A 21,993-nucleotide genomic window follows, 5' to 3' on the forward strand; every position below is an offset into this window, starting at 1 on the left:
TGGTACTCCTAAGCAGTGGTGTCGCTTTTTAGGGGTGGGGCCTAGTGGGAGGCTTGAGGCCACCAAGATGTGCTCTTCAGAGGGATTATGGGATGTGGGTCTCTTTCCTTTCTCTTTTATCAAAGTTTCAGCTATAAAGTGAAGTAGTCTCCACTGCCTATGTCCCCTGCTATGATGTGCTGCACACCCCACACAGATCCAAAGCACTTAAGCCAAGAGGCCATGATATTAAACTCTGAAACCGTGAGCTAAAGTAATCATTTCCTCTTCCTGCAATGACACACTTTTGAAACAACAGTCATTTGTGGCGATATAGTGTGGATCAAATAAAGCTTGCCTGGGGATCAGAGGACAGAGCCAGCCACTAGATTAAACACAGAGGCCAGGTAGTGGTGGCACGCACCTTTAATCCTAGCACTTGGGAGGCAGAGATTTATCTGGATCTCTGTGAGTTCAAAGCCACCCTGGACTATATGAGATTGATTCAGTCTAGGAGAGAAACAGAGTCAGGCAGTGGTGGCACACACCTTTAATCCCAGTACTTGGGAGTCACATGCCTTTAATCCCAGCACTTGAGATCTCATGCTTTTGTTACCAGTATTTGGGAAGCACGCATGCCATTAATCCCAGCACTAGGAAGGAAGAGATATGGCTGGGTGAAGAAAGGCATATACACCGTGAGGAGACAGGAACTGAGAGTCTGGCTGAGGACTCAAGGCCTTTTCGGTGGAGGACTCAGAGGCTTGCAGTCTGAGGATTCATGGAGATAGGATCTCGTCTTCTATTCGGCCTAAGGATTCAGTAGTGGCGAGAAGTTTCTCTAGTGGCTTGTTCCTTTGTCTCTCTGACCTTTCAGCACTTACCCCACTATCTGGCTCTGGGTTTTTATTAAGATGAATTAGAATTCGTGCAGCAGTCATTCATGAACTCACCCATTCACTCATTTATAGGCATCTGCTGTGTGCTAAGTGCTGTGGCAGTTACTATTGGCACAGTGAAGGGTGGGGCCTGGCTTGTTCATAGACTGGCTATGAACTAGGTAGTTTATGAACTACCTTCCTATGCTGCATAGAACAAGAGGAGGAGGGAAACATCCAGGGGACGTTATGAAAGGCCACCAGAGAAAGTGATATCTAGTTTTGGGAAATAAGCAAAAATTCCCCCACAGGTAAGCACATAAGGTAAAGAAGGAAGAACATTAATAACATCTCAGGGATATGAAATAATAAACACCTAAGAGGCACAGCAGCTTCAGGGATACAGGATAGAGACAGAGATGAAGGGAGTTGTTGATAGGATTGAGGGATAGGAGTTAGGTGTGAAAGGTCACAAATGCCAAGAGTCCCCATGAAACTTCTCCAGTCTCCACACATGCACAGCATCTTGACTGACACAGAGAACCCAGTCTTTATGTGTGTGATCATGTGTGTGCAGGTGCATGTGTGTCCGTGTCTGTGTCCGTGTGTGTGTGTCCGTGTGTGTGTGTGTGTGTGTGTGTGTGTGTGTGTGTGTGTGTGTGTGTAGGCCAGAGGTGTCATTTCCCAGGATCCAGCCACCTTGTTTTTTGAGATAAGGTCTCTCATTGGCCTGGAGCTTGTTGATCAGACCAGGCTAGCTGACCAGTGAGCCCCAAGGATCAACCCTTCCCTCCCAAGTCTGGAATCACAAGCAAGTGCCACCACATTCAGATTTTTTATGTGGATTCTGGGGATCAAAATAAATTCCTAGTACCTGAAAGGGAAGCAGTTTACTCATTGGACCATCTCCCCAGGCTCCCCCCACCCTCACCTGTGTTCAGATGTGTGTGGAGCCCAGTGCTGAACAAGTGTCCCAGATGCTCATTCCTGCCCTCAATCACTCTGTGCTATTCTTCCTTTACCTCTGGGATTCCTGATCCTCATTAATTCATTCATTTAATCCATTCATTCCTTCCTTACAGCTTAAAACAAAACAGAAGTGGCCCCTCCCTCATGTAGCTTTTTCAGTCTAAACAAGAAGACAAGCACTCATCTAGTAGTCAATTGTATAAATAACAGCTTCCAAATGTTAAATGCAGATTATAAGTACTAAAAAGGTGAGCTGTGCACCTGGTCGCTGTGACAGACGGACTTAACCTACTCAGAGAAGTGGGCAAGGCTTCTGGAAGAAACGAAAACAAAGCTGGGAACTGTTGGACAAACAGAAGTGACTGTAGCATTGGTTACTTTTATATTGTTGTGATAAAGTACCCAACAGAAAAGAACTTGGGGGAGAGCCGTGGCCAGCATGACTTGGTCCTGGGAACCTGACTAGTGATCAGAAAATAAAAGGCAGACATGCAGACACAGGTACAGAGAAGCTGGGACTGGGTGGCCTGTGCTCACCCTGATGGAGGGCACCAGTTACTACAAAACAACCAGGAACCTCAGCCAGTTTGTTATGTAAGGCACAGGAAGGAGGATTTGGCTAGTTAGAGGAGATGTCTCTGAAGGAAGCAGTCTGATGTGGGATGTCCTTCTGTATTCTGAGAATATGTGTTGTTTTTATTGGTTGATGAATAATAAGGTACAATATTATATCTACTTGTAAACTACATCAGTAACTATCAGCTTTAGATAATTGGTTTTGGTATGGATTCTTGTATATTGATATAAATATAAAATTATTTTTCTATTCCTGTTTAAGATAATTTGTATATTGACACAAATATACAACTATACTTGTCATGTTGTACATATGTTCCTACTCCTGTTTGAAATATTTTGTATATTGCTTCAAATGTAAAATTATATTTGTCATACTGTATGTATGTTCTACCTCTGTTTAGGATATTTTGTATATTTATACATATTAAAGATGTTGTTGTCATATTGCACTATACATTTCTACCTCTGATCAAGATATTTTTGTATATTGTCACAACTTCAAGGTCATTGTCCCTACACTGTACTTCTATTTACAGATTGTTTATTTTTATAAATGTGAAGCCTTAGTCTTTAAGTTATTTAGATTGATAAGAATTACAGGTTAATAGTCACCCATGCTTGTCATATTTATAGTCATGTTAGTTAGGTTTTCTAGATACACAGAAATACATGTCAGAAGAATAGGTAATCTTCAAACACTTCATAGACCTAGAGAATATGGCATTTAAATGTTTTGAGAACTTAGACTTTTCTCCACAGTGAGACACGTCTGCTCCTGGCAGCACCAATTACTTCAAAGAGGATTATTAGCATCAAAGAAACTCCTTATGGAGTTTGTTTTCATTGTGGCAAGATTGGCCATTTGGCAAGAAACTGCTTTTGCCTTGACTGTTTGACTGTATGTTGTATAAACTGGACATGCAGGACCCACAGGAAAGCAACTGCTGAACTTTGCCAAAACAAGGTGGGACAGTCTTTCAGGGTTCCTGCTTCACAGAAGAAACTGCCAGACATTCTGCAGGACACAGAGGAAAGTGACTGATGAAATTTGCCAAAATAAGCAGGACAGTCCTTCAAATTTCCTGCTTCACTAAAAAGTCTGCCAGATACTCTAGGCCTGTAGGCTAAAGACAGATGCTCCAATGTTACAAAAGAACTTTGGGTATCTGTCCATGCAGCCAGATGTCTCTGTCATTTCTAGAGTTTTGGAAGTTGCTTACAATGCACTTCTTGTTTACTCAGATAACATTATATCCTTCTGGGGTCTTTAATGGAGTTGAAGATTAAATAGTTATAATTATAGTTTTCCTTAGTTATGATAAAAGATAAATTAAATATGAAACTTTAGACTCACAAAGTTAGGATAGATGATAGAGTATTTTTTTAATTTTGTAAAATACAAGTAGACTAAATATTCTAACTGTAATTCTTGTTTGATAACTGTTTTGTTATATGTAATTTTACTATGTTGAAGTTAAAACCTTCATTTTTGATTAGACAGAAAAGGGGAAATGATGTAGGATGCCCTTCTGTACACTGTGAATATGTGTTGCTTTTATTGGTTGATGAATAAAGCTGCTTTGACCTATGGCAGGGCAGAATATAGCTAGGTGGGAAAGCCAAACTGAATATAGGGAGAAAGAAAGTCAGAGTCAAGAGAGATGACATCCAGCCACCCAAGGAGCAAGATGCCAGCAGACTGGTAATGCCATGGCCACGTGGCAAAATATAGATTAATATAAATGGGTTAATGCAAGATGTTAGAGCTAGCTAGCAATAAGCCTGAGCCATAGACCAAACAGTTTGTAATTAATAATAAGCCTCTGTATATTTATTTGGGACTGAGTGACTGTGGGACACAGGAAAACTTCCAGCTACAAGTCATCCAATAGGAAGCCACAGTTGTTTACACACTGCCAACATCTGCACACTGACCAGAGGAAGGATTTGCCCATCCTCATGGGTCTGAGGTATTGGTCCTTATCAATAACACACATTCACTGAAACCCTCACAGGCTTTTTAACCATTCACTCGGGGCTTCCTTACCTCCTCACATGGGGGCAAAGGTTTATTTCAGCCCACAGTTTCAGAGGGTCTCAGTCCATCATGGCAGGAGAGGCATGGCAGATTTCATGGAGCAGAGCCTATGGTGGGAGCTCTTCCATCATGGAGGAGCAGGCAACAGAGGGCAGTGATGCAGAGCCAGGGGCTGGGCCATAATCTTTCAAGGCTCACTCCTAGTGACTGACTCACCAGCCAGGCCCTCCTCTTCCAAAAAGTTCCACAGCCTCCCAGAACAACTGAAAACATGAGCCCACAGGAATGTTCCAGATCCAGCTCTCATATTTGCTTTGGGCACTTTTGATGACCAGAATCTGTTTGACTCCCTCCTTTCATTTTGGCCTTTGCTTCCCACTAGGTTCTGGGTTTTATTCAATCCAGACTTTTCCAGTATCCCCAGCCTGGGCTAAGACAGCCCTTTCTCCTGGTGTCCCTGCCACCTTCGCAACCCCAAGGGTAGAGTAATCCTGTGGTAAAGGGGCACAGGAGGGCTTTGAGCAAGACTGCAGTGTCCAACTCATTTCCTCCCTATACGCCTTACTGGGTCTCCAGATACACTCCAGTGGGGTTTGTTCTCACCTCTAACCTGCCATAATCAAACTTCTTCATGGCCCAGCCCCACTCACTGGCTGACCACTGGCCCTTCTTCACCAGCCCTACCCAAACCCTTGCTCAGCCAGAAGCCCTAGCCCAGTGGTTCTCAACCTTCCTAACGCTGTGATCCTTTAATACAGTTCCTCATGTTGTAGTGACCCCCCCAACCATAGAATTATTTTCACTGCTACTTTGTAATTTTGCTACTGTAATGTAAATATCTGAGTTTTCCAATGGCCTTAGGCAACTCCTGCGAAAGTATTGTCTCACCCCAAGGGGTAGCGATGCACAGGTTGAGAACCTTTTCAGAGGTGGAAGCACTTGGAACTACTGAGTTGGAGACAGAAAGAAGAAGGACTGAGTCTCTGACTCAAAAGCCAAGGAGCCAGCGACACCTCTGGCCTAGAAACAGGAGGCAGGTTCAAGAGGTTTGGTTGTGAGATGTCTCAGGGATGCCAAGTTCCTGTGCTTGAAAAGTGGAGGCATGACAAAATGTCAAAGTCAGCCTGGGCTAGGTGAGACCCTGTCACAAGTAACAACAGAAAAGCCAAGCATGCAATGACAATGGACATCCAGGAGGAGGCAGTCAAAAAGGACAAATGGGCCTGGGTCTCAGCCTCATGCTGGAAGTGGAGCTCTGCATCATCAGCACAATGTTGGCATCTCACACACTCTTACAATGGGTACATAATCAATTGTCTAGGAAGATAGCCTGATCCAACCAGCAGCAGCTGGACAAATCCACTGTGTTGTAGGGGACAGAGGAGAGACTGACACTGGCCAGTCCAAGTGGATCAGTGAAGGGAGCCTTTCTGGAGGAAGGGAAACTTAAGAAGAATGTTGAAGAATGCAGAGCTCTAGAAAAGACCTAGTGTTTGGAGCCTTAGAGAGACACAGAGAGGGAGTATAGAAGGAGCACTCAGTGCAGATGATATGAATGTGAGCAATGATGGGAAGATGCCGACTTCACAGCTGGCAGTTACCAACCGAATGTATGACTTGAGCAAGTGACTTAGTGTCTCAGTGCCTTTGCTTCCTCTTTTATAAACCACGGATGATGATGCAGGACAAGTGTTTGGCACTATCACTTTCAGGCACTTGCTGCATGACTCCTGAGTCAGTGGAGGTGTCCCAGTGGATAGACAGACAGCTAGAGTTAGGGTGTGCAAACAATATTTATCACCTAAAACTATTTCCCACTTTAACAGGAAACACAACTTGGCCACTTTTGCCTCTGAAGCAAGAAACTGGTGCAGTTGCTCATTTCTGAAGTCTCCATCCTCAAATGTGGGGCATCCAGGTGGCTGCTTAGCCTGTGGGAACGGAAGGGCTGACAAGAACTTCCAAGTGCTATGTATCTCAACTGTCACCTTCTCTGCAAGCCTTTGGCTCAAAGAAATACAGTAATAAAGGGCTTGGAGATCCAACAGAAAGACATGAGGATCTTGGCCAATCTCTCCTCCTTCCCCACCGCCCTTTACTCCCATGGCAGATGCTGGTTTTCTTTCAGTGTTTATTTTTTTTTCTCCTTCCAAAGCAATAGAACTGTCATAAGCATGTATGATCACCAGACAGTAAAATCTGCCTAAACCGTCTGCATCCCTTGCAGCTAGGTGTGCCTATGGAACCAAGTTCTGGCCAAGGGCATGCAAGCAGATATGTGGAGCAGGCTTTCTGGCTGTTGAAAGCTTTGCCCTTTCTTACTTGGCCATTTCTTCCAGAAGCCATGTGGAACAAGGATGCCTTAAATTTCAGGTCAGAGATTTCAGAAATGAGTAATATTACCAGTTTCCCATCTCAGGGGCAAATGTGGCCAAACTATGTATCCTGGTGATGGTAGCCATCTTGAACACCGAAGACAGAGAGGTACCATGGAGATTCTGGAATAGTTGATTGGCAGAACTATGAATCCCTGAAGAGTGTGTGGGCCATCGCTTCTCTCTTCAATATTCCCTGCTGCTTCCAGATGTTCATGTGAGAGCAATGTAAACTCCCATCTACAGAAGCCACTGCTATTTTGGGTACTTCAGCTGAATCCATTCCTAAATACAGCCCCCAGGCAGCCCACGTTCCCAATTACTTTGTAGAACTATCTCAATTGCTACTAATTTAAACCAAGTGAATGAGAGAGGTTCTACTGCTTCTGACCCCAGTCTCCATCTGGCCAGAAATTCCACCAGAATCATAATAACAACCTGCGTTTATGAAGTACTTTCTTCAAGAGTGAGCTCATCAGAGTCTCATCACAGAAGCTCTGTGATGAAGCCAGGGCTGCTAGCTCCATGCACTCCGTTTGGAAGATAAAGAACCTCGGGGGAAGGGGTGCAGTCATTTTGCAAACATTACACAGGTGCAGAGGCAGAGAGCTGCAGCTTAGGGCTCTTAACAGGACACAGAGCTGCCAGCCTGCAGATGGTCCTGGGGCAAGGAAGGTACAAGGTAGGATGGGGCCGAGGGCCCAGGTTTTTAAAAACAGACAGGTGTGTTTTTAATTCCTTTATAGATGCTGCTATGTTTTTATTGGGACAGAAATCCCTACACATAGCATGAGATATATTGTCTTAATATTTTTTTAGTACACAATGCATTGCCAATGATAAGCACAATGGTGTACAGTGGGCCTCTAGAATTTGAACCATATGTGACAAAATCTAAATCCATTGGACAGCAGCTTCTCATTCCCTCCTCCCTGAGCCCTTGGAACCCACCATTCTGTCCATTTCCATTTCCTGTGAGTTTGACTACTGGAGATACCTCATCCAAGTGGGGCCATGTAGTGCTTGTCTTTCAATGACTGGCTTATTCACTTAGCACAGTGTTCTCAAAGTTCACCCATGTTTTCCCACAGGACAGGACTTCTGTGTGGTGATATTGTGTTCCCCAAAATAAATTGTGCACCATAATAAACTTATCTGGGGTCAGACAACAGAACAGCCACTAGATATAGAGGTCAGAAAATGGTGGCAGTCACACCTTTAATCCTAGCATTCCGAAGACAGAGATCCATCTGGATCTCTGTAAGTTCAAGGCCATACTGGAAACAGCCAGGCATGGTGACTCATGCCTTTAATCCCAGGAAGTGATGACAGGAAGCAGAAAGGTATATAAGGCATGAAAACCAGGAACTAGGCTGGTTAAGCTTTTAGGTTTTTGAGCAGCACAGCTCAGCTGAGATTCATTCTGGATGAGGACTCAGAGGCATCCAGTCTGAGGAAACAGGATCAGCTGAGGAATTGGCAAGGTGAGGTAGCTGTGGCTTGTTCTGCTTCTCTGATCTTATAGCATTCACCCCAATACCTGGTTTCAGGTTTCATTTTATTAATGAGGCCTTTTAAGATTCATGCTACACTTCTGTCTCTTGTTAAGGCTGAACAATAGTCCATTTCAGCATCATTCCCAAGAGCCAGGCTGTAGATGCTACCCACACACCCGTCAGTGTAAGAACGGACAGAAAGCTTGTGGTATTTATGTTTCCTCGGGAGCTGTTGAACTCTGCCCAGGTGGCATGTCCCACTTTGCATTCCTGCTGTGGGTTCCCTTTGCAGACAGACTCCCAAGATGTCTCAAGGCTTCTTCCAGGATCATCGAAATGTTTGGCATTTATAGCAGGTTCCCTGCGAGATGTTGCTGGGGAGACAATACTCTGAGCAGGCTGCAGAGTGAGAATACCATTTATAACACAAGTCAGAAAGCAGCGAACGACACTGAAGAGGAAAAGATGAAGTTCAAAGCAATCTGACTCAGCCAATATCTTCTGTCCTATCTGTGCCAAGTGTGGTACAAGGACCTGAGAACACAAGGACAGTATGGTCCTTGCCTCCTGGATTTTATTTAACTCTGTTAACTTCCCAAGAGTCAACAGGTTCCAGGAGAGTTGCTTCAATGCCTGAGAGACACCTAGACATGTGAAAATGGGTGCAGAGTAGGAAATACAGAAGCAAGCCATGCATCCAAAGAGGAAGGAGGTAGGAAGAAATCTTCTAAGTCCTGCAGGAACTTGGTAACACAACACCAGCAACATGCCGAGTGCCCAGGGATAGTTCAGCTATCGTGCATGTGACCGGAGCCCTAGAAATAGGGGCTGTATTGGAGTGGTCAAAGAGGGCTTCATGGGGGAGGCAAGAGCTCAGCTGGGAACCACAGAGGGGAGAGGGTTTTGAAGAGGTAGAAAAGAGAAGAGAAGTTCATACTATTACGAACAAAAGCTGAAATACACAGAGGGTAGAGAACAAGGAGAAGACCCAGTTGGCCTGAACAAGGGTTTTAGGCTAGAGAGTCAATACCCTGCCTGGTTATTTGGGCTTGAACACTAGGAATCTTGGTCTTCATTCTCTGTGTGATGGGGAGCCACTGGAAATGGATTTGTGTCAGAAGGAATCTAATCAGGATGGTGTGTTTCAAAGAGGCCTCTGACAGGATGAGTAGGCTGGGCTGAGGCAGAACAGTGAGTGACAGTCTAGGGGGCTGGGTGTGTGGCTGGGGTCCTCAAGTGGCTAGCTGTAGGGCTGGGTATGGGAGACAACAGGAATGATAAACCCACAGGCCCCAGGATACTGCCATCAAAGGGGACATCATTGCTGACCAGACAGCTTCCAGGGGAGGATTCTGCGGGACAGAACGCTCCAAAGCTTGGCTTTCAGCAGCTGGCAGCTCCCACCCAGCAGGAATCACAGGAGCTGGTACCTCTGGAGCCACTGTGTTTCCCACGGGACTCAGCTCACCTGTGCACCAGCTGCATCAAGTAGATCCCTACAGGGCTCCTGCAGCAGAGTTCGAGTTCCTCCACCTCAGAGGCCCCGGGGAGTCAGAGGGGAGTAGAGTCTTTTAGGCGCATCCAAGAGAGACACCAACCTCCTCCCTCAAAGTGACACTTCATCGCTCCCACCTACCCATCTGCCTCCTGCCTCCACCCTAGGGGTGTTCACCTCGGCCAGGTCCAAGTTCAGGCTCAAGGAGGCGGGGAGATGCAAACAGCCTGAAAAGCCCTGCCCAGAGTGGTGGCCTGTCCATTCATCTCTGCCAGCATTCGACAGTGGGAGCCCTAAGGAGGGGTCCCCTGTGATGGATGATGTTTCCAGAGCTTATTAACTGAGCTAGACTGGGTCTCTTCCAGCTGATCTATGATCCAGGGACAGTTTTAAAGTATGTGGCTTTCCAGACCTGCATTATCGAAAGGAGTTAAAATTGAAGTCGTCACTCAAGCCACTACCATCTGTCACGCGCTGCCGTCTATGCCAACGCAGGGCCAGATGGGAAGGTAGGTAATGAGCCTTACTCCCATGTCACATCTTAGAACATTAAGAATTTCTGTTGTCCTCCTTGCCCCCCCCCCCCGGGGTATGTGCAGTGGATGGTTCATCCCTGGCAAAGATGGGGTAGAGCCTGGCAAGGTGCAGGAGTGGGCACCTCAAGCCAGCTTTCTGTAAAGCAGTTTCTCATCTGGGCGTCACTGCGGCGCGTTCTGACAGATCATGTGGTATCCATGAGGCAGTCCTGGTTAGCATTTACCGAGAATCTGTTCTTCACCAATGCCTGGATGCTGTCCTTGAATCCCAGGAACCCTGTCATGTGGGTACTATAACTAATATCTTGCGAAGGAGGAACCCAGGGCATAGAGCTGGGGTAAGAGGATACATGTAGGCCACACTGCAGGAAGACACAGTGCACGCACGTGCGCGTGTGCACACAAACACACACACACACACACACACACACACACACACACACACACACACACACACACAAGAGAAGAAAGGAGAGAAGAGACAAGACGAGACGAGACAAGAGTGACTTCTTTCACTGGTCCTCTCCCTCAGGGCTCCAGAAGGCTATCACCTCCCATGCCCAGCTCTGCAGCTTACACACAGCCTCTGCCCCTCTCCCTCCTCTCCCTCCTCTCCCTTCCCTTTCTCCTCTCCCTCCCCTCTACCACACTTCATTCCTGGCCACAGATTTAGCTCTGTGTGTGTTTGTTAAATTTCTGCCTTCCCTACTGGACTGGTACCTCAAACGGTCAGCAGCAGCACACATAGGGCTCACAAAGGTGCAGCCAGACAGCCCAGTTGAACAGAGGTCCCATTGCCACGCCCTGCTCCCTTCTGCCCAGCACAGGGCACGGAGTGAGGAGCAGCAGGTGGGTGGTAGGAGCTGAAGATCCTGGACCCAGGGTGATCCATGGGCAACTCTGTAGCTCATTGTCATTAACAACTGCCCATCCCCTCCAGGCCCCCAGGGGACAGACCCAAGCAATTACAGGCCTCTATGTCACCACACACACACACACACACACACACACACACACACACACACACACTCCAGACACTCCAGCAGAAGCAGGGAATATTAACCAGGGATTAGCACAGTGGGTTGCTCATCTCCACACCAGGCAGAGACCCTGTGATGAGGGGAGGGAGACTCAGGAGCCCACAGGGAACAAAGACCAGGCTGACCACTGGTCACCAACAGTTTGTGCAGGTCAAGTGGCCTTCTGAGGCCACTGTCATGGTTTCTGACACAGGCAGTGCCCTGGGGTGGAGACTGGGTGGCTTTAAGCCCTGAATAAGCTCCATTAGTTGCTCACATCGAAGTGCTAATGTGTGCTCCCTGGTGCTGGCAACTGACACCCACCCCTCAATCTTAGTTGAAGCTGGTGAATACGAGCATTTCTGTGTTTCTTCCTCAGATCCCTTTTGTCTATTTATGACAATCTGTGTTTACAACAGCTGTGTTACCTGGGATGCCAATGCAGCTTTGGGGCAAGATGCGGAGCCCAGCCCTCCCTACCCGCCCCAACCCTCCCCACTCCACTCCCAGCTCGCCCTGCCCGTCTCAGCCTAACCGAGGGGAAGCTGTTCTGGCTCCTCCATTCACTGTGTCCCCGGCTGGTGAAGGACCAGCCAGTACCCCTAGGTACTCACTCTTTGAGGGCAAATGTTCTAGCCACCAGTGACCCTGCCCTCGACATGACAAGAGTCTCATACCTTGTCCCCCTTCCCTCTGATTCCACCATCCCCCCAGTTCCTTCTGCTTCCCCTGCTCTGGTCTCTCTGTTTCCTCTCTCTCTTTCTGCCTCATCTGTTCCCATTCTCTCTCTCACCTCTGCTCCCAAGCCTTCCTCCCAACTCCCTGCTCTATTTGGTTCAGAGATAACTAGTTAGAATGATGAACTGGTTTTGTTTTTTGTTTTTGGGTTTTTTTTTTTTTTTTTTGAAGCCCAACCGCAAGCCGTTGATTGAAATCTTTCATCTAATTAGTTTTAAGCTAATTTTCAAAACAAAAAAATGATAGAAAACATTGCCAAAAAAAGCCAAGTAGAACAAGTTAAGATAAATTGTAAATGTTTTAAAGGGGGGGAAGGACCCCAAATTGAACGTTTTTCAAATCTTTAGAGCTTCTTTCATAGCTTTGTTTTATTTTTTTATCTAGTAATTTTACCGTCTAAATGAACATTACAGAAAGTACATGGGCAAAAATGAGGAACCCACCCACTCACAGCTACTCCGAGCACCTTGAGATCCACTCTTCCAGATTCTTCTCTGTGTATATGTGTGCATTTTATGACTTCCCAAAGAAAGTTCCAGCACGTCAGTCCCTTGAGCTGTAAAACAAGAACACGAAAGAACTTCGGTCCCTCGAGCTGTAAATTAAGAATGCTAATAGCAACAGAAACCTGGTCACATTTTTCAAATTATTATATAGTCCTCATCTTCCTGAGGCTTCAGATATCCATGGTAATGAATATTTATTGTAATATTCATTGTAAATGAATTTACAGCCTTGGAGAGATCGTCAGTTAAGAAACCTGATAACTTTGTTGTTCCTTGGAATAACTGATTCCAAAGCTGTCTGTTCACCTGTCAGGTACTAATGTCCAGAATCATGTTTCTGGAAAAAAAAAAAAACAATTTGCTGAATGCTGAGGGATAAATATCTTTGTCTGTACCTACAGATTTTGTTTACAAAAATGGAATCATCTCAACTATGCTGTCTTGTGACTCTGGTTTCCTCTAATCCCTAGTACTGGATATTTGAAAATGTCCCAATCTTTGCTACCTTTTATATTATCATAACTAGCGAAGACAGGAGCAAGAGGTAGAAGGTGAAGTAGACATTCAAAAACATAAAAGGATGTGGTGGTGGCAGCACGTATCTGTGATCCCAGCACTCGAGAAGCTGAGGTAAGAGGATAGAAAATTTGAGGCTAGTCTGGGCTGAATAAGAAGACCTTATTTCAAGAAAGAAAAAAGGAAGGGAGGGAGGGAGAGAGGGAGAGAGTAAGGGAGGGAGGGAAAGGGAAGGAGAGGGAAGGGAAGGGGAAGGGAAAGGGCACAAAAAAAATTCTGAAAAATAATAATGTTTAAAACCAAATAAAGCTTACAAAAACTATCCCACGGTTCATAAAAATTTATGATCCAAGACAAAAAGAATATCCATTTTGTTTAACAAATATATTTGGAGTGCCCACAATGCACTTGGTTCTACATGAGGTTCAGGGGCACACTAAGTATGAAAGAGAAATCCCTGTTCCCACAGTCCTGACAGGCAGGGAGGAAGCTGTGATAAACTGATTCGATGGGGGAGGGGAAGGAGGACCGAGGGACTGGCTGGTGGGACAAGCTGAGGTGATGCTGCTCACTGATAGCATTTGGGGCAGGAGAGAAGGAGTGGTCCAGACAGGAAGGGCAGGAGCAGAGGCCCTACATGGCAGCCAGGCCCATGCTGTCCCCAACCCCTCCTAAAATCCAGGATCCCTAGAAGGAGGATGGGGAGGAGCTGGTTTGGACCTGCTGCTGTCTGGGAGGGTGTCAGGGTGAGCCTGCTCTTGAGCATCTGTTGTCGGGGCGGGGGAGGCATAAAGGGACACAGCTATTGCATTCCATCCTGTTAATGGAGCCAAAAATAGTGATATTTGACTGATCATTGTTTCAAACCAGACTTTTACTGTTATTATCTTTGACTGAATTCCTTCTTGTGTCTCCCCAGCCCATTACTCCTTTCTTCCCTCCAAAGGCCAAGAATGCTGATTGGTGTGGATGTCACTCCATTAACACTAAATAGCTCTGTGGGCATGGGCTCCATGCTGATGGACCGTGTTGGAAGCCCTTGGCCCCCAGATGAAACAGCGTAGAGACTGCACAGTAGAAGGGTGGGTACCAAGAGGAACAGACTGACCAGGAAGCAAGACGAAGCCAGGAGGAGGGGAGAAAGATCAGGCTGAGGCTGGATGCTGGGTCCACGTGGGCCAGGAGGAGAGACTGGGCCAAATGCAGGTGACCCAGAGGCTGAGAAGAACGGCAGCTCCAGGAACCACTGAGCTGCTGCCCTCGGTCCTTCCTCTACCGTCCCAGCCCCCAGCAACCTCCTTCAGGGAAGGGGAGACCTGGGGCCTGGGGTGGGAGAGCTGGTGTGCAGGAAGCCAAGCTCTACAGACGCTGGGGAAGGATTCAGTGGCACCGTAAGACCATCTGCAAATGGGAAGTCTAAAGAGCCCAGGGATCTTCCTTCATCAAAGCCAACATGAGGAGCGGACTAAGGCTTCATGCCAGGCCTAGGCTGCCTGGGTTCATACCCTGGTGTTATGTTCACATCCTGGTTCATCTCCTTCAAAACTGTGTGACCTTAGGCCGGTTTCCTCAGCTCTCTGTGTGCCATCTCCTCTTTAAACAGGGCACAGTAGTTGTTGCATGGCTCAAATACAACCAAGCACCAAGTACTCAAGAGGCATGCAAGGCACGTCATGATACCAGCAGCTGAAGACGGGGAGACACATGGCTCTCCCCAACTGTGGAGCCTCATCTTTTTCCAAACGTGAGAGCGCCGGGGAGATCTGGATGCCCCTCCTCTGTCAGCTCTCTCGTACTCTCTACTGGCACCAGCACCAAGGCCAGCTTCCAGGAGGACCCTGCGGACGTGCTGGTCTTGAGCCCCTGCCCAAAGAGTCCTGCCCCTGATGCCGAAGCCCTCTGGTCCTAAGCTGCCTGTGCCCCTCCATCACACAGGATAATCCCCTCTTCAATATCCTATAAAGGATGCCGTCATGAGTTCAAGCCCCCTTCCTGAGACTTGACAGAGCCTCTCTCCCTCCACTGCTCAGTGGACTGAGTCTGTTTCTCCAGCTGAGTAAGAGGAAGGCTCCCCCGTGCCTGAGGATGGCTAGCAAAGGAGGACCCTGGGTGCCTGGGTTACATCTACGGCTTGCTGTTTCTGACTCTTCTTCCTCCGTGTTCGGATAGGGTGGCCAGTTGGGGCCTGCTCAGCACTCAGGCCCCCTACATGAAGACCTAAGTTCTCATCTGCTCAGCACTCGGCCCCCTCCATGAAGACCTAAGTTCTCATCTGCTCAGCACTCAGGCCCCTCCATGAAGACCTAAGTTCTCATCTGCTCAGCACTCGGCCCCCTCCATGAAGACCTAAGTTCTCATCTGTTCAGCATTCAGCCAGCATTGTCCTGTGTATCTGTCTTCCTTTCCTTTCACTTCCCAACAACCCTAGGTTCGTCCCAGCTCTCCGGGAACAAGAAGTCAGTGTCCCTTCACACAGCCAGCAGGAGAACCCCAGACTGAAGTAAATTAGGACTCCAGCTTACGTCGTCTGTTGGTCTGTGTGTCCATCCGGCCCCCTGGTGCTTCTCAAAGCTTCACTGTTCCTCCTGGACTCCACTCGTCCCCATCTCGGTCTCCCGCCATCCTCCACACCCCCTCTCCTGGACTCCACTCATCCCCATCTCGGTCTCCCGCCATCCTCCACACCCCCTCTCCCCGAGTCGCGGTTGTCAAGTATTTCCACCGTCAGCACTTGTCGAGTGGAACTGGAAGTTCTTCCACTTGCGCAGCGAGCCGCGTGGGCAGGTGGGTAATGTCTGTTTTACTCTCTGTAATGAATCCCATCTTCTCCTCTTCGCTGTGATGGTTATTGATTCTGTCTTGACACCTTGGTTTGTTTTCCGCCAGCTCCTGCCTTCCCTTCATCTTGCTGTGGCCATTTCTCCACTCTTATCTGTAATTTCCTCTCTTGTTGCGGCTGCCTCCCTCCTGGGCAGCCGCTGCACCGAGACGGGGGCTGTGTATTAACTCTGCACTGAGGTCCGGCGGCCCTGCTCAGACAGGCGAGTTGGGGAGGTTATTACGAATGGGCAAAAGACGGCAGGAGGAGGGAGGCAGAGGCTAGGGACAGGCTTGCTTGTGCTGAAGTAGAGTCGGGGCCACTACGTAGAAACTCTCCACAAGCCCTCTCAGTTCCCACACCCAGAGAGTGATGCTCAATGGTTACATAAGGCCCTTAGCAGCCTCGCTTCATTCTGCCTCATCCCTAGCCTCAACTCTCCAAACCAGGGACTTCACACTCCAGCTGCACAGGGCTGTTCCTGTGGACATCCCCAAGCTCACAGTGTTCTCCCTGATGGTTGTGCCCTTCCCCATCTCTCATTCCACCTTTCACCTGGAAAACTCCTATTCGTTCGTCAAAGCCCAGTTCTGATCTCGTCGAGCAATCCATTCATGCCAAGCCACACTAACCTGAAGCTGACTTAAGTCTTCTCTTCATTGACCTCCTACAACTCTTCATGGTCCTTCTCTGCTTCTCTGGCTCCCTCATGCTGGATCTTCTTCACAGAGTAGAGACTAAGGAAAATGAAGGGCAGAACTGAACCAAGTCTCTGAGTCACCACAAATGTTCTCCTGCAGTAGGCTCTGGTAGACATGAATGTGCTGAGTCACAGATGTGGACCAAGGGGACATAGATGAGACTTCAGCCAGGGCCTGGAAGCCCACTAGGAGCTCTGCTCCAGGGCACCTGCAGAAACTAACAGCTCATGCAGAGGCTGGCATTGTTTGGGGCTGGATCCTACAGCCAGAGGGAAGAGTGACCAGTTCTGAGTCCTTTGTAAGTTCCAAGAGCCTGTGGCAGACAGCGTTAGATGGAGGTACTAAGAAAGAACTTGATCCCTCAGTCCCTAAAGTCAAAATCCAGCAAGTCTCCTAGCTCTACTTCTGGAACAAGACCCTCAGGCCTGGGGTCTGCCTCCACTATTTCCAGTCTCCTTCCATTGTCCTGACACTTCTTTCATCCCCCACCCACAGCCTCTGCAACCTCACTGGGCCTCTGCCCAGTGGAGTCTTCCTGGAAGTGTGTTGCAGTTGTCTGGAGGCCTTGGTGTTGCATGCATGGAGGTGAACTTGTAGTTATCAGGGTCCCCCTCCCCCCGCCTTGAAGATAGAAGGTTTGGAATCTGGGATCCTGGAGTACTTCAGGGCACAGTCACCACACCTGTGCCTGCTCCCAGTTCCTGGGACCTCTGTGGGTGGCTACAGAAGCTAGTGAATCTCTTTCTCCCAGCCAGGGGCCCCAGAAGGTAGAAGACATATGTAAGAGAACTGTGGGTTCCTCTAGGTACTGGAACGGGAGGGCCCTGGGCAGAAGAGGTGGCTGCCCTCACAAGGGCAGGCAGGGCATCACAGGGCATGTATCCCGTGTAGCAGACAACAAAGCTGAGGCTAAAAAGGGTGGCATTCAGTCCCAGGTCTCTGTACCACTAGAATCAGGCATGAGGTTCCACATCGGGGATGACAAAATGCGTGGGAAGGCATCAGGAAAAAGGCTTCCAGTAAGACTGGAAAGAGCACCCATCTTATAGTCAAAAGGAGGCTGGTGACCTAATGTCATCTCTAAGGCCACAACCCAACGATCTAACTTACTTAGGCCCCATCTCTTACAGGTTTACCACCTCTCAATTACATCACAGTCTGGGGACCAAGCCATCAACATGTAAGTGGCACTAATGTTTCCAGAACCTCCCATGCAGAGCCCAGGCTGAGGAGTGGTTAGTCCCTGGGTTCTACTGGGGTTTCCTTGTCTAGTACAAGAAAGCTTCAGGCTGGACACTGAAGCCAGATCCCCTTGGCCTGGGAATGCCTTTGTCAAGATCTTTTCTCTTAGTGAGGGACAAGGACTCAAATGTTCCCAGGGTCTCAGTCAAACACCTGCCCACTGCTGCCGCTCCGGGGTGAGAGAGAGTGAGGTGACATTGTCCCTCAGACCTCGTCTGGGGAAAAGTCTCACTAGGTCTCTAATGAAGACAAATCCCACGCCGAAGGTTGTCAATGGATACAGATGAGCCAGCAGTGCTGTCGGGTGGATGGATGCCCTTCTCCAGATCTACAGCCAATGGCATATGGATGCCTGCCTCTGCCAACACCCGGCTACCTTCCCCAGACATGTCCTCCAAAGGCCAGTGGCTCTCCCTGGGGAACTCACCTTCAAGAGGCTCTGCCCACTGATTCCTGGTCTAGCTGGAACCCTAAGGCATGGCTTGGGCCACTATGCCACCCACTGTAATACCAAACTTGAAGGCGCACATGGGCTGGTCCTCGGTCTGCACCCTGCATGCCATTAAGTTCCTATGGTTTCCACCAGGCAGAGAAGACAAACCTCATTATTTTGACCCCCTTGCTCTCAGAAGGAGACTCTTGTAGACTAGTAAGTTTGGTTCTTAGTTTCAAGGCTCCCTTAGAAAGAAATCATCCAGCATGCCCCTTGCCTCCTGGTTGGTCGGTCACTGTTCCAGTCAGCTCTCTATTCCTGTGATAAACACCACAACCAAAAGCAACTTCCTGAGGTCAAGGATTATTTGGCTCCCAATCCTTGGGGGAAGTCAGGGCAGGAACTCAAACAGGAGCAGAGGCAGGAACCATGGAGAGAAGCTGCTTAGTGGTTGGTTCTCAGGCTTAAGTTCAACTATCCTTCTTAAAGCTCCCAGGACCACCTACCCCAGGGGTGGCCCCACCCACAGTGACCTGGGCCCTCCCACCTCCATCAACACTCAAGACAATGCCTTACAGACATGCCTGCAGGCCAGTCTGATGAGGACCATTTCCTAAGCTGACTCCCCTCTTCCCAGGTGGCTGTAGTTTGTGTCCAGCTGACCAAAGCTAACAGAACCATCACAGACTTTGCGTCAGCCTTTAAGTGATGAAGTCTGTGTTTGTCTTGTGACAGGGGAGTTCTGGGTACACAAAGACTCTACCTCAGCTCCTCGGGAGAAGATGCTCTTCTCCAGTCGTGGGCCCTTTCAGAACAAAGAGGCACCCCCTTCGTCTCACAGTAGAAAGAAAGCTCACTGCTTCTCTTCTACACCCAGTCTCCCCAACAGTACCGTTCTCAACAGCACACGCCTAAGCTGCGCGTGTTCCCTGGCACCGTGCTCAACACCTGCCTCCTTATGGATCCTCTTGTTTCTTTGCTTTACAGCCACCCCGACCAATGCATTCTTTTTCCTTGCTCAGATTTGTCCACACTGCTGTCCAGCATCCAGCTTGTCTCGCTAGCCCTTTGCCCTTCTAGAGGGACAGCAGGGCTTCCCGGAAGTTTGTTCTTTGACATCTCCCATCATCGCACCTGTGTCTCTGGAAACACATGGAGCCTAGGCCAATGGTCCTGGAAAAGTCCAAGGTCACTGCTGGCCTTGTTTTCAAAAGTGTCTGGGGAAGGACCGTCCCTCAGTCTGGACTGTCTCCACCACTGTCTGCAATCCCTGTGGATCATCGATGCATAGTTCGGCCTCACAGTGGGGACCTGGACAGGACAAAAGGCTTGCTTTGTGGGGTGGGGAATCCTGGTCACGTCCAGCATCACATCTCTGCAGCTCAATTTCATCCTCTGAAAAGTGGAGTCTTCCCACTGCACAGAGCACTATGGCTGGGCATAGCAAGAGTGGTTCTGGGACTATGTGTAGCCATGGTGACGGGGGTGGGAGGTTGCTGTTGGGTTGAGCTTAGCCTGGCCTGCATTGAGAAGCAGAGACTGGAAGAAGCTGAGGATCCCACACGGTACAAATGCAGCTAAGAAAGCCATGCACAGGGAATGGATGAACTTTGGTTTCCCAAGCCAGACAGAATCCTGGGACCTCTGCTTCTAGTCCCCCCTTGGCCATCAGACAGGTTTGAGACCGACCCCAGTGAGGTGAGGACTGGTGTGAAGTCGCACATCCAGGTGGAAGCTTATGTGACCACCTAGTCTCAGGCTACAGTACAAGCATCAATACAAACTCTGGCAGAGGTCAGCAGAACAGGGCCATCACTGCCATCAAGAGTGGAATGGGGTTCTGTGATAATGCTTCCTAAGTTGCTCTGCCTTCCTAGGCCATTTGCTGGAGTTACTGCTTAGCTGAGACACTATGGCTCCAAGATGAGGTCATTTGAAAAGAAAGTTGCTCCCAGGTCCTTGGCTTCCGGCCTGCCTAATGTAGTGTTGTGAGACTATCCCTGGTCTAAAATTCACTTTCTCTCATAAAGGAGAGAGGGTCAGAGAAGTAACCTTGGGAGGAGAGGGACTGTGTCTCCACTCAGCGCCTCTGCTTCTTAAGAAACCCCAGGCTGCAACTCCAGGATCTGATGCCACCCAAGAAAGGGTGCCCCCCCCAGCATCCTCTTCTCCCTGCCAGCACTGTTTAATGTATAGCCCCTGGTGTCTGTGCTGTGAAAGCACGATGGCCCCCAGAGTCATGCCCGGAGCACCCCCTCTCACACTCAGGCAACAGGAAGGAATGCTCGATGGAGCTAGGACTAAACAGAGGACATCAGACATACACTCCCCGGGGCTTAGAAAATGCCATGCCAATCCTTGGTTCTAGCCAGGACAGGGAGGGGCACAGATGGCACTCTTGGGACCAAGAACAAAGGCATGATCATCAGAAAGTGACCCTTGCCTTCCATACCCAGTCACACTCCCAGTGTTTGCCCAGTGATGATCCCGCCTGGGGACAGAGCACATCTTCTGTCTTGTGATGTATGTAGGTCAAACAGTGGGTCTTATTTTGCAAACAAGGAGACCAAAGTCCAAGCTGATTAAATGGCTAGCCCAAGGTCACCCAGATGTTCAGTCTCTCTGCTGATTAGTTGTATTTCCCTCTGGTCTCATAAAAAATTTGAGGAGTTTTGTTCTAAAATACACGCCAGTAATCAAGTACTTTGAACATGCTCCTGCTGTAGATATTTGGTATTCTCTCTGTGCCTGGCATTATCCTAGATTCACAGGTAGATGAAGAGGGACTCCCAGCTTCCGTGGGGCTTTGGCCCAGCATATTGTAACCTCATGCTAAGTCCTGTGAAGGAAGTCAGGGTCTGAGACAGTTATGAGAGTCCAGAATCAAGGCTCTACAGAGCTAGCATTTAAGCAGGGTGAAGCCTTCAGGGCTCTGAACTGGGTGTGTGCACACTGCAGAAAGGCAACCAGAATGGCTAGAGGGAAGAAGACTGGATAGGACCCAGCAAGCTGAGAGGGGGGAGGGGCTCGGCCTGGAAACCCTCCAGGATAGGAGTAAGACTTCAGACCTAGCAGAAGGGAAGCCACTGGGCACTTGAGAGTGGCAAGATCCAAGGACATGCTGGAAGGACTTCTCTTGCTGCCTTAGAGAGAATAGGACACTGAGAGGCAAGAGTGGCGAGCATGGTACAAGCCAAGAAGGACATGTACGCGTTACCCCCACCAACCCCTGCCCATGGCAGACATTAATAATCAATCCTGATATTCCTTAGTGAGCACACTTGCTGCCTCAATGTGGCTCTGCAGGCAGCTACTCCCAGTCCACTGGTAATGAGGAGTTAAGCCACTTCTCATTCCACGTACAGAAAAATGAATACTGAGTTTGGTGCCCCAAAGTTTCCAGGTTCAGCCCAGCTTTCCGCTGTGTGGCTGCATTAGTGTATCTGTGGCTGACTTATTGTGCTTTCCCACTTGTTAAAGTGAATTGTTATCCCAGTGTCATGTGTTTACTGTGAGGATTAAATGAGACAGTATAGGAAAGCAGTTAACTAGCTGGTTTCTGATGTAAGTAGACATCCGTAAATGTATAAAATAAATGAAATAGTCATAGTCAGTCCCCTTCCCCCTACCCACAATTATACTCCCAGAAGAACACGTACACTACGTAATCTTACA

General features: G+C 48.4%; 1 long non-coding RNA gene across 1 annotated transcript in view; it reads right to left on the bottom strand.

Moving 5' to 3' along the window:
* Positions 1-12,481: 12,481 nt before the first annotated feature.
* The window catches only part of LOC128122254 (uncharacterized), a 44,829-nt gene continuing 35,317 nt past the window's right edge, over positions 12,482-21,993 (bottom strand). Inside the window, exons 2-3 of the long non-coding RNA XR_008222373.1 lie at positions 16,575-16,679; positions 12,482-12,658 (exon numbers count right to left, since the gene is read on the bottom strand). This is a non-coding gene — a long non-coding RNA (uncharacterized LOC128122254). The remainder of the gene's footprint in view (positions 12,659-16,574; positions 16,680-21,993) is intronic.

This window comes from Peromyscus californicus, unplaced genomic scaffold (genome assembly GCF_007827085.1).
Source record: "Peromyscus californicus insignis strain IS unplaced genomic scaffold, ASM782708v3 Scaffold_11__1_contigs__length_118956290, whole genome shotgun sequence".
Lineage (NCBI taxonomy): Eukaryota > Metazoa > Chordata > Mammalia > Rodentia > Cricetidae > Peromyscus > Peromyscus californicus.